The sequence below is a fragment of the Drosophila sulfurigaster genome, chromosome 2R, assembly GCF_023558435.1.
Source record: "Drosophila sulfurigaster albostrigata strain 15112-1811.04 chromosome 2R, ASM2355843v2, whole genome shotgun sequence".
Taxonomy (NCBI): Eukaryota; Metazoa; Arthropoda; class Insecta; order Diptera; family Drosophilidae; genus Drosophila; species Drosophila sulfurigaster.
In genome coordinates this window covers 22773701-22787566 of record NC_084882.1, presented here as the reverse complement: position 1 = coordinate 22787566, position 13866 = coordinate 22773701, and the positions used below count along the sequence as shown (strand labels likewise).

The window sequence follows — 13866 nt, the reverse complement described above, 5'->3', positions numbered from 1 at the left end:
ACGCACATTTCACGAGCTATAAATGGAGGCGCGACCTGGCTTTGGCGGACACAGATGCCAAACAGTTTAAAGACTAAAACGGAAACCTCATTCTCATCCTCAGCTCCGCCATCGCGCCACAATGACGCTTTTGTACCTGGCTAATCACGGCCAAGTAGGTGGGTGTATCGTGTGGTTCATTCATTTATCTTTTGGCGCGAATAAACACAAAAGAAAGCCGCAAATGACAAGCGCACAAAACGCAAACACAGCACACAAAACAAAGAGAAGAAAAGCCAAAAGCAGCCAACAACGAAAAAAAAACCCCGGTGGCTTACATGATGGATTTCCAATGGCATTAGATGCCATCCAGCAAATGATATTTAGTAAATAATATTGCGACGCTTCTGCCAGCGACAACTTTGCTGTCAACGACGCCGTCGCCGTCTGCGTCGCTGTTGCCGTCCATGATAGCGACCTGGGCGGAAATTAAATTTGGTCACGTTAATTGCCCCCGATTAGAGCATTTCGGTCATTATGATAAGCGCCGTGGCTAACGGGCAGCTCGCCTGGACATTGGCAATGACAATGGCAACGAGAACGAGCACGCGAATGCGAGACTGCATGTGTATGTGAGTAGACTCATAAGACTCGGTTTGTGCATGTGAATGACACGAGAAATTCTATAGTGACCTCTCTCAATAGTTATGTGTTTGAATACTGAGCAATTGGACAGCTCCCGAAGCAGTTAACTTTGAAGCGATTTCGATATCTTTTTGCGTTGGCTGTATGGCAGCTTTGCTGTGATTAATTATTAATTAATTAAGAGCTTTTCAGAGCTTAGTTGTCATTACGTTCACTTTTTTTGTGGTGGTTTGAATAGCAAAACGTTTATTTTGCTCATTTGGCAAACGTTAAGCTGGGGCCCCGATTTCGGTGGCGTATGCGTAATATTTGGCAAAATAAACGCCCGCTAGTTGGTGGGCAAACAATGAGCCAAGCCCACGCTTCAATTACATTTCCGTCACATTTCTGCCACTTCAGCAGCGCTTTTGTTTGTCACTTATTCTCGTTTCTTCTTTTTTTCATTGTGTCATTCATTCATTTTTTCACCTTTGTCTCTGGCACGCTAAAGGAACACACAGCAAGCACTGCATGAGACATTCATTCTCATACACACTGCGGCTGCGACTATGAAATCACAGCACAAAGCAAACAATGCTAGAGTGAAGTACGTCGGAGGTGTCTATCAACTTTATTGCGCATACGACGCATTGTCCTTCTTACATTTGCCCTTTTGTCTGTGGGGTGAATTTCCAATTGGCAAAGGGCTAGTCGTCATAGCAGCAATTAAAGTTCGACCTAATATGCACTTTGTAAAAGCTGTTGCCGGCACAGCAGGTAGATAATATCTCGCATTTCAATTCCCTTTGCATAATAAAACAATAAAGGAAAATCAGAGATAAAATTTACTAAAATCAAATTGTCAAGCGACTGTGTTTGCAAATGCATTATAGTTTTTGGTAGCACAAAATATATATTTATCTTTTATGGTAAATGGAATTTAGAAAATATTTGTATGCCATGCAATCAATTTTGATTAAATTGACATTTATTCAAATGCACAAATAATTTTTAAACATTTATTATTATTATCCCATCTACTATAATTTGAAAAGTTTTTTGAAAAGGCTATTTTAATTTCTAAGAGTAGCATATTAAAGCCATGTATTTATGAAAGTTATGCCGAAAATTATCATTAAAGCGATTCTTGAGTACATCAAAACTCATTGTCCTTCTTACCTTTGATATTTTGTCTGTACTGTGAATTTCAAATTTGCAAAGATCTAGCCATCAATAACAACAATTAAATTTCATAGTAAAATGCATTTTGTTATCTTCAAAGTATTGTCACATTTTAATTCCCTTTGCATAATAAACCAATAAAAGGCAAAACAAAAAGGTAAACTTTCATTAAATTGTAGAATTTATGTCACACGAATGTGTTTGCAAATGCAAAATAGTTTTTGGTAGCATAAAATATAGATTGGTATTTTATGGTAAATGGAATTTAGAAAATATTTGTATGCCATGCAATCAATTTTGATTAAATTGGCATTTATTCAAATGCACAAACAATTTATAAATATTTAAAAAGTTTATTTTGCCATCTACTACAATTAGTTAAAAAGTTATTGCAAATTCTACAAGTTGAATATAAATGGCATGTATTTATGGAAGTTATGCCAAAAATGATCATTAAAGCGGTTTTTGAGTACATCAAAACGATGTTGCACCACTTAAGCGCACATGTGGTGCCCCATAAAAAAAGGGGGAAAAAGTACGAGTGACGCGAAAAGAGTTTCAGGTACGAGCGACACTCCCAGCTATAATAATCTGCACATCAGCTGCAATTAGTGTAAGTGCCCACATGAATTGTTTTACATCTCTTGGCAACGTTCTTTTCACTTTTCATGTTCAAGGCTGTTGTGCAGTTGTTGCCGCTATTATTGTTGGCATCATTTCAACACGAAGCGAAACGACACACACCGCACGGACAGAGCCACGGACTGTGTGAGTCTGTAAGGCAGTGTGCCACTCTCATTCACTCTGTCTATCTGACTGTCTGTCTGTCTGTCGGACTGACAGACGAGCGAGTGAGAGAGTGAGGCGCTCTTGCCGCCATGTTGAGTTTTATTTGGTTTTTGGGCAATTAAGTTTGTTGTTTTGCAGTTAAGTGTAAGTGTGTATACAAACAGGCGAACGCACTAAGTGCACTTGTATGGGTAATTTCTGCAACTTCAAAGATACATTTGTATCTGCAATTGTCGGATAAACGAGGCGTAGCAAATGCCAGGCCATACACTCATATTTTCAGCATAAATCAAGCAAATATTCACTTGATTCCACAAAAGCCGATACACTTAATGAACCGCTTCATGATTTGCGAATGCACAAAATGAAAAGCTACTTCAGCCTTTGAGGACTTTTAGTAAATATGCCGATTTATTGAAATTGTAACACAGTTACACAAACACACTTTTACACACCCAGGCAAGGACAAACATAAATCTCTGCACAATACTGCAATTACTAAAGGGATCAATCTTTTAGTTGACTTTAGCTGCATTTGGGTAGGTCAATTTGCAGAAACTGCGTCATTCCCCCCCAAAGTAGCTGATAATTATGAGCATCAAGCACTCGAAGTAGTACATTTTATATCTGCAATGAACGATGGAAATTTCTTTTTGAGAGATAGAAAATGTCACGATAAGTAGAGGTGTTGAAGCTCTCGACGTGGATCTCAAGTTGTCAAACGATTTGATTATGAATAGCGGGACGGTGGCAGCCGTCGAGTGAATACACGAATGTGTTCAAGTGAACAAGTGGAAAGTCTTAAGTGCTAAACAAGCAAATCTTAATCTAATAACAAGCATACAGATACTTACATTAGGTCAACGGCTGGCTAGGGAAATCTCCTCCCACCGCGTTCTCACTTTTTTACTTCTTCTCTTTTATCGCTATCTCTATCTATCTACGTATTTATCTCACTCGTTTGGCTGCGTTCGGCGTCGTTTGCATAAATAACTTGAAACGATTTTTTAAATGCTTTTTAAAAAGTTGCTGAACAGGTGCCAACTGTCGCGCTGCGCTTAACGCACAAATAATAAAGACACGCCGGAAAATTAAAATAAATTGGAACAAAAAAATAACATCCAAATGCTAGAGGTGCGTCAAAGTTTTGTCCAGGTTCGTTTAACGCATTTATTTATGTATGTATGTACAAATCAATAAGCTAACTATAGCATTTGCTTTCTTTCATACACATTTCATATTATTAATAGTTTTTTAAATGTTCATTTGAGGCAACAAAAAAATGGTCGAGTATCGAGCAATAATATACATTTTTCAAGCATTTTTCTCGATTCTGGTCATATTTATTTTGCTTCTCCGGTCAATTTATTTGGTATTTGTATAGAGCACTTTTCCATGAAACATTTTCAGTTGCGATATTTTCGAATTTATGACGCGAACCAACAACAACAATAGCATTTAATTTCGTTTCAATTGGAAGTAGCACAAACAATTTTTCGTAGACAGCAAAAATTGTTTTGGTTTCAATAATTTCCGTTTTTCCGTTTCGAATTTGATTTTTTTCTCACTTTTTTTTGTATGTTGTATTTATTTAATTCAGCAATTTGAAATTCTCACGCACTTTTTTTGCTGCTGCTACTTTTGCTGTTTACTTTTCTGCATTTATTTTTTGCGTTGCGTTTTAGTTTGAAGCAGTTACGCTTTTCGCTGACCGTTACGCGCAGTCGAAAAATTTCAAAATCCCAGAGGAACGTGAGTTGAGCGCGTGGAAATTGCGGACGCGTCGCACAGTTCCCGTCCGCCTATTCACTTGTCGCTGCCCTGATGCGCGCACGTTGAAAGTTTAACTGTAAATTCGGAACCCAACCGACCAACCGACCGAGTGAGCGAGTGAGCGAGCACCAGCAGCGACGGCGACGTCGACTGCGACAGCGACAGAGGCAGCAGATAGCAGGCGACAACGGCGTCGGCAGCCAACAGCAGGCGAGCAGCAGCCAAGGCAAAAGCAAAGATGGGAAGCAGCAGAGGCGCCAGCTCGCCTCGTACCTGTGTCGGCGTAACAGCAGTAGCCCCCAACAAGCAACAGCAGCAGCAGCATTAACATTAACAGCTCCAAAAAGGAAAGAGGTGCCCGCCGCACTCTCTCTCACTCACACAGATGCGCACTGTTATCAGCAGCCGAAGTCACAACATTGTCGTCAGTGTAATAGTATCAGTGTGTCAGTGGGTCGCTCGGGCCCCTGCCGCTGCTCTTTGGCATTGAGAGCGAGCTTCGTGTGTTCTATAACCTTTCTCTCTCTCTCTCTCCCGCATTCGTTCGTTTGCTCTGGCTGTATTCAGCGCTAAGCACAGAGAGCGACTGACACACATTTATCGCATGCGATAAATCGTGTAGAAAAACAAGAACGCATCGGACATTATTATGAATGACTTTTTAATAATACAATTTAAAGCTATATTTTATTGAATTTAACAAAAAGTAAATATCGAAGTTGATAGTATACAATATGTGTTTGCTTCTCCTCTTTTTTTTATGTCTTACAAAAATATTTGCATTACTGGAGTAAATTGAAAATGGCGCCCGAATAAACGAGTCCTGTGCTGATTGTAATAACATTACGAGAGAGAATTCGCAAATATGTTAAGTCAATAAATTAACAGTGCTAAGCTGAGAGTATTAACAGTGCAATTCTTTTCGTAACAGAACACTAAGATTTCCATAAAAATATTTGATTAAAAATTAATGGAGCACGACACTTAAAATTGGAAAATTATTCGACGCAATTGAAAATATGAAACTGCATAAACCAGAAGTGAGTAAATTATTACACTTAACTGCATCAATTGGTTCTTAACTAATAAAAGCAAACGAATCGTATTAAACTCCACACTTAGAACTTGTAAACAAAGATAGCAATTCCATAAATCAGGAATTCTCTAGACGATTACTTGCCGAAAGCTTCGTACTTTCAATGTGTTTCATATCCCATATGGATTTGCGCATAATAATAACCAATAATCAAAACAAAATAAATTAAAGCTTTATAAGCCAAACATCATCTGTCAGAGGGCAAGAGAAGATACATAAATCTTTAGGCGAAACTACACGCGCGCCGAACTCGAATAAAATGCTTGGAATTATTATTATCTAAACAGAGGGGCATTCATATGCCATCGCCAAAGAGCACTTGGGTTGTGTAGTGCTGGAAACGTATTGAGTGCATGCTTCTGTATATTTATTGAGCATTTTTCTTTGTTTTTATTTGTGGCTTTTCAATTTGGAAAACATGAAAAGAAATATTTCCAATCAATTGGCAAAAAGAAACCAATAAAAGCTCATATGCGAACACCGAACTCTGGCCCACCAATAGTAAAATGAAAAAAAAAAAAAAAAAAAAAAATGGTGATGGAAAATGTTGTTCATTCATTAAAAATAAAATTTCATTGAATAGGCAAACGTGCAAAAACAAGAACATAAAACAACTTGCCGGATGATCAGACAAAATGCACTTTATCTGCGGACTCATTCACACCTCTCCTTGTAAATATAATAAAACAAATGTTTGTTTTCGCATAAAAGTAAATACAATTGGGGTAAATACCCCTTTAAATATGTAGGTTTAAAGTAGAATTGTATTTTAGTTGGAAGAACAAAATCGTATATTTCAATCGCTTGCTCAAGAATTGTTTTTAAACGATTCTTACAGCATGATTCAACTAATATACCCTCTATATAAGCGTAGGGAATGTAAAACATCAATAACAACTATAACCACAAGAGCACGAGTAGCAACAAGAGCACTTGGTGCGATAAAATATGTTTTTTTAATGCAGGTTTGTGTTCAATGAAAGTGCCACAAGTGAAAATACAACGTAAAAGAAACAAATGTGAAGGTAAAAGTTTTAAACTTGCTTGACTGCTGGAATACCCTATAAATGGAAATTCAATAAACAGCAGAACATTTAAGAGGACATCATTAGTTTCTAATACCTATATTAACTTATATACCTCTCATTATACAATCATTTTTTCTCACTAAGCCAACAAGAAAAATAAGACTTTCGCATTTATATACCTTCTGTACATTTGCTACTGGATATCCATCTTTCAAGCAATCTCCGCTAATATTATTGCAATTTGTGATGTGCGAGAATTTCGATCTAATAAATTCAGACCATAAATATTTGAATTCCACTCCATAAAAATTATTGAATATGCCCATTTACGCATTTACTCCAAGGTATCAAACGAAAGCGAACAATGCGAAATGTTGTAGGCAGAAAAAAACACAAAAAATTGCAACAAAAATAGGCAATAAGAAGCGTATGCGCTGTATCCAAATCAAATATATAAATACTTTTTATATACCTGTGAAAGTTCGAATGATGGATGGAATCAGCTTGACATATTTAGCCCGAGTTCGGCTGAATGGAATTATGTTCTAGCGCTTGGGCTTTTTATGAGACACAGACACAGGCGATTCAATTAGCAGATATGTTGGACAAAAATGCACAATCAAGCGAACGGCGCATAAAAGTTTTTTATGAGTCTGAAAGGTTGTCAGTTTGTCAGTTTAGCTGACGAAATGGAAATAGAAATGGAAACGGCCAATAGACCAGATGACACATTGTGTGGGCTTACCAAAGGCTATCAAATCGCTTACTCCTCTTCACCCCCCATTTCCCTTTGCATTGATCTGCCGCTGTTACGGGCAATTTACACGTATCTCGTGTTGGCGTATGAAAAGATAAGCGGTTATACCCCATATAGTAGATATCAGAAGCGTGTAAAGCGGATTAATTTTATGAGATGCGAATATTGAAGAGAAGATTCATGTCCAGCTACCAATTTTTGTATGAAATTAATCAAATTTGAGTCAATTCTTAGCTTAGCAGAAATTCTAAAAGTGCAGTCAATCAATTGGTAACAAATGAGTTGCCTTTCCTTAATTAGTATAAGGTGTTTGACCCTTGTTAATATCAGACATTTATCATTTGCATTACACCCAAAAGATTAAACACTTTACAACTCAAATATTTAATCTTTCCCATTCTTTTTCTGTTAATTTCTAAGAAGGACATCAATGATCAAATTGCACACCTACGTAAAAGATCAGAATGGTAAAGGGTAATCCATCAAACGCTAATAAATGAGTTTCCTTGCTTAAATTAATACAAACTCTTTGACCTTTGACCCTTGTTAGTATCATAGACATTTATCATTTGCACAGCACCTATAATTCCAATTGAAACGTTTTACTAAGCGAATGTTCAATGTCAGCAAATCTCTTTTTCTCTTCAGTTGATTTCTGAGAAGTAAAAGATTTTGCTTAAAAAATAATGGCGAGTAAATAGCGGTGAAATGTCAATCGCCAAGCGATTCGAAGGCGCCATTGAAACAGAACTGATTCTCTAGTCAACTGGAAACAATCATAAATAAAATATTTACGCTAAACAAATACATGCCATAAAGCAGCAACAGGGCAACAGGACGAGCAAAGCGCTCCCTAAACTGGGCAATTTGGGGCGGTTTTGGGGCGTGGCATTGGCAGCCAAACAAAATTGAATGTGATTTATGATAAATTCGCAATGATTTATGCCCTTTGAACGCACATTTTTTCATGGTGTCCAGAGTCTAAGCTGATCAGCATCAGCATCAGCATCATCGGCATCAGTGTGAGCAACAGCAAAGAGCGCATTGGCATTGTCGGCGACCGCAAATCGAGAAATCGCATTTCGCTTTCGCATTTGGCATTATTCAATTTTTCATTTCGCTAAAATACTTTCAGGGTTTGCTGGAAATATAAGCATCAGCTTCACAAAAATATTCAATTTGCTGTCTTCTGTCGATTCCCCTTTCGTGCATATAAATTGCCCACGTCATGAGCTTAAAATCTGCTGCCTACTTTTGTGCGCGCCATTTTCTCCCCACAAAATCATGTGTTGTATTTTCATATTCCTTAGATTTTTCTTTGTGTTTATTTATTTATTTATTTAGAATCGTCTGTTGCAAATATGAATAACCTTTTCTTGTTTAGCATATTTTCACATGTTAGTTTCACAGTTATGCAAAAAGCATTTCATTGTTGTTTGCAGCTTCGACAAATTTATGTCTTGAGTATCTGTTAAATTGTATCTCCATAATCGATGAAAATTGGCAAACAGCTCGAAAGGATTTATGAGGTTGAGTGTAAAAATGCCCATTCTCCTTGTTTCGATTAACAAATTAAGTGAATTTGATTTGCCACTGTGATTTGGGACCCATTGTAAGTTGCTGCCCCCAAGGCGGAGACCTTTTATTAGAGGCAGTAGCAAAAATTATTCACACAATCAGGATTAAAGTGAATGTAGTATCAACACAATCAGAAGTTTCATCATAGAAGAGCCCGCAGCATAAGCCAAAAGTAAAGCAAAACAAATTTTAATTAACTTCTGCTTTTGCTTCGGTTGACAGTGTGAAACGGCAAAGGGAGGAGCCATTTAATTAAGTACCAAATATGTGCTAACAGACTCACACACACACACACACATGCGCATACATACCCACGTGTGTGTAAAGTCGTAATCCACACAGAAAAATAGATTTCATAGAATAGATGGTGTTACCTAAAAAACCGTCCGATTGAACTCCCACGTTCACATATCAAGTCACAAATCCAGCCTAATTTAATTGAACCAAGCTCAAAGGACATGTGGTGACTGGCCACGCCTTCATTTTGTTGTTTTGTTTTGTTTTAAATCAATTCTTTGTTTTGCTTTTCGGTTTTGCCGTTTCAGTTTTGTGTTTTATTTTATTTAAGGCAAACACATCAAGCTGTCAATGTTAATTGATGCGCAGGAAAGTAAAAATACGAAGAACTCCTATAAAGCTCCAAAGGCTGACAGCAATAAAAACACATTGCGTATACGCAACGCGCAATGCGCATCACGCCGACTGCCGTGTTCAAGTCGGGCTGGCTGGCTGGTGACAGCGAAAATAAAACTTTATAGCTAATTTATTTGATTAAATTTCACGCGAAGCTGTGAGCTCTCTGCCCCCCAAACCCACCCATCCGACAAAATGTTGAAATGTTGTTTTCACTGTCGACATTTGCTGACACGGCGCCTACTCACTTGCTTGATTGCTGCCAATTGATAAGAAAAACAGGCAAAAACTACAAATGGACAGACACGAAAAAACGTGCAGAGAGAACGAAAGACAGACAGGCACACGCAGAACTGTGAGTGACAGATCAAAGCAGATCTTGCTTGTTGGGGTTGCGCTCACCTTCCATTTAAAGAATTAAAGGCTGACTGAAAAATGCGCCAACTCATGCCAATTCAATTAAACAAATGCGACGCCAGGCCAAAAGGCAACGACAGCGCTGCGTATGCTAAACATTACGTATACGACGCCGAGACGTTCCCGTTGCCTTTGCCGGTGTGAACGCTTCAAAGTATGCAAAACAAACGTGACAGCGCCAATAAACAGAAAGAGGGGAACACAGCAAACGAGAGGCACAACAAAATGCAAATGCCAAGCGCATTTAGCATACAAAAAGGTCGGCGATAAATGAGAATGAACGAATTGCATAAGTAGGACGTATAAAAAGTAACTTAAAGTGCCAAATGTGAAATCGTATTAACACACGCACACTCACACACAGACACACATATGCGCTGCAAAGCTGAAAAGACAATTAAAGATAGCGATACAGTGAGGAATAGTGAGAGAAAGTGGAGCATGAGAGAAGCCACCAGGTAGTTGAAGCGCTACGCATTTCCAACAAACAAATGCTGAAGGGAACGGGGAGTAAAAAGGCAAATAGACATAAAAGAAGAAAGTGGCATGAGCGAGGGAATCAGTGTGGAGTGCTCTTGCAGATATAATGGCTTGAATTTGAATGACGCGTCTTTTATGCGCTCTGCTCAACGTACAACGTTCAACATTCAACGCTCCACGTTCGTTCATTCGACAGCCATAAAAAACTTTGGAGTTGAATACAAGTTTAAGCCGCAACGCTTCGTGGCTGAACGCCGGCACGTGGCCGTGTGTCCGGGCGCGTATCTAGTTAGCCGCTACTTGAATTCTCCACAAGTTAATTTACTGCCTTAAATTCTAAAAGCCATCTACACTAGCTACCCACATCCCGTTTTCCATATCGTGGGGTCGTCAACGCCCACGAAGTCGTCAAAGGAAAAGCAAAAAAGAATAGTACAACAACAAAACTCAGAACGCAAATTGAATAAAAAACATTCATAACGTTGGCCAACCGCAATCGCCACTGGCAGAAATGGGGAAAATTGCGACAGTAGTAAAAATACCAGAGAGAAAAAAACAACAAATAAGCAAACATTATAATCGGCTGCACTGGAATTTCTTATGCGCTACTCAGGTCATGACATTGTAAAAAATAACATTGCGTATACGAAATCATATTATATTATAGAATATGACTTGAAGAAATTTGATTGTTAAATTTGTGTAAGTGTTGCATTACAAAATTTATATAGCCCAGTGTTGTAGGGTGCTTTGCTATCAGACAGCAACAGACATACATCGCCACACAAATCGAACTAAGAGCAATCTATATTGGATCGCATAATTGTCCAAATAACCGACTAACAAATGCGCTTACTTTATAAGATTGAAATTTGTAAATCTGTTGAGATTAGTACTCTGAAAAAATAAGGTACATATTTCACATTTATCCATTCAATTTTATTCATAAACACAAAGTCTTGGCATTAACATAAGTGCCTCAAATAAACAGTACACGAAAAGTGTATGCCAAATACGAATACAAGCCATAAAAAAAGACTGTAACTAAACAGAAGCAAAGGAAAACACAAATTGCAACAACCATCAAAGCAGCAGCAAAAGTAACAGCAACAGCCGCATAGTGATTGAATTTTCACGCATCAATAGATACAACAATAACAAGAGTAACAACAACACCAACAGCAACAGTGAGCAACAACATAATAACAGGCCATAAAGCGAACAGCGCAAGTTTCAGCAAATATTATGAAATTTGTTTGCTTTGGCCGCACTCATTGAAAGTCAGTTGGCAAATCGAATTGACATAAATTGATGGTATTTAAGAGTAATGTTAAGCGATGTGCCTCCCAAAAAAGTATGCTCTAGGTTTTTGCATTCAACTTTGCACATAACTCAAAGTTACGCTTGGCCTTAGGAATTTGCACAAAAGTCGAACGGTTTACAGTTGAATGGGCAAAGAAAATATTCAAATATCCCCAACTACAATGTACCCATTGCTCAAATGGCTAGCAACAAAAAAAAAACTTGTGTAGTGTGTAGTGTAAGAGGGCACATCCCAGGAAAGGTAGCTAAGAGACCTCACACATATTTGCAGACCAGTAGCAGAAGTCAATTCAACCTAATGGCACATTTCATGTGGCCAAATTTCACTAGCATTTTTTGCGATTGACCAGCAAAAAGTCAAACAGAAATCCAGGTGTTGCATGTCATGTCATGCTGAGTTGCCGATTTATGGCTTTAATGAGCAAGTTAATTAGCCGGCCGCTCGCTGGCCTCAATGCAAATTGTATCCTGTATCCTGTGTCAAATTGCGGCCTATTCGTTTAACGGCCTCCCTTCGAAATGGCGTTCGATGTTCTCCAAATACTGAGCAATAAAATGCAAAGGGACATTTTATTGAATTGCGCACACCAACATGTCGAATATGTTGAACAAATGATACGGCTAAGGATACATGATTTTCCTTTCAAAGAATCGAACATGGTGCAAATCAAAAAAAAGAAACACAACATCTGAAGGCCAAATGGGATGCTATTCAAACAGAGAGAGCTGCAAATCATGAAAAATGAGTCATTGGACAGCTGGCCACATGATGCCCGACCATACCGAAAAGCAAACACCAAACTCACAACCTACACGCATTTGCACACACACGCAGACATGTGCAAGAACTTTTTTGGAAGAGCTGGCTAAGATATTTCACAAAAATTGCACAAAATCAAATTAAATGCTAGTTTATTTTCAGTATTTTGATAAGATTGCTCTGATTTACGTAGGCCATGATAATGGCATACACTTTATTGGCCAACACTCTGAATTTTTCTTCTTTATTTTCGGAATTCTTTTTATTTTGAAATGGAAATTCTAATGGTCATTCAAGGCAGCAGATTTAGCCTGCCTTGCTTTGCTTTATCTGGGGTCAAAGTGTTGGTGGTAATTAATCTCCATATGCATTAGCATGCACATCGAATGGCCAACGAGAAAAGGGCAAAAAAAAAAAAACTTAAAAAATAAAAATGGAAATGAAAATGGAGCCGGGAAAGGGCTTAACGGTGTTCATAATCAATATTAATTAGAGGGACTTTCAGAGGATGCTGGGCGTAATTAAACGTTGCACCCGAAGCTGAGCTGGGCGGAAGGGAACTTCAAATGAATTGAGATATTCATGGGCGAAGCACGTTGCATGCAATAAAAGCCCGTTTATATTTGCATGCAAATGTGGTGTAAATCAATATTACGTATTCGTCGTGTTGGCCAAGCAAACACACTCTCATAGAATTATAGAAACAAAGAGCAGTAGCAGCAGCCTTTGGGCTGACAAGTGACAAATAGAACTTCCCTCTCTGCCCTCTGTCCGTCCATCTCACACTCTTATCGTAAGCTTCAACAGGCAATGTTTGTCTGGGGCTATCTGTAAAATTTGATTACTTTGTGGTCGGTGCGAGTATTTGCCCAAGGGCCAGGTATTCACTTGAATTCAATTGTATTCTCCATTCTTCTTTCGTCAGTCAAGTTTCGTATTTGTGTGTATTTATGCATTGCGCTTTTGCTCTCAGGAATGTTGGCAAATAAAGAGTTTTCACATCTGGGCGAGTGAATTGCATTTCAAAAGGCGCTCTTTCAATATTTGATACATTTTGAGGCTAGTGACTGGTAAAAAATAAACTGCATATTGAATAAGTTACAGAGAATCCAAATGTCTCGTCACTCAATACTGAACCTAATTAAATATTTACAAAAATTAGCTTGCAGAGTGAACCCAACTTTTGGACTTTTGTTTGGGTTCTTGTACACATGTTCAACTTGTAGTTAATTAAGTATACGCACCGAAGCCTCTGTACGGTTCGCTGCCAATTTGCCCAACTCGTTTAGTTTTTGCTGACTTTGCATAAATTGCCAGAAGCTTCTGCCTTTTGCTTTATTTACTCGTACTCTTTCGTTTCTTTATCGCTCTCTCTCTCTCTCTCTCCGTCTCCGTCTCCAGCTCGCAAATGTAGTTGTTGGCCATAAAATATTTCAAGTTAAATACC

General features: G+C 38.3%; 2 protein-coding genes across 2 annotated transcripts in view; one reads left to right on the top strand and one right to left on the bottom strand.

Moving 5' to 3' along the window:
• LOC133836748 (5-hydroxytryptamine receptor 1) overlaps positions 1 to 4753 on the bottom strand; it is a 54329-nt gene extending 49576 nt beyond the window's left edge. Inside the window, 1 exon segment of the mRNA XM_062267337.1 lies at positions 3429 to 4753. The gene's annotated coding sequence lies outside the window, so the exon portion shown is untranslated.
• The window catches only part of LOC133837221 (serine/threonine-protein phosphatase 2B catalytic subunit 1), a 109309-nt gene that overhangs the window by 72804 nt on the left and 22639 nt on the right, over positions 1 to 13866 (top strand). The window lies entirely within an intron of this gene.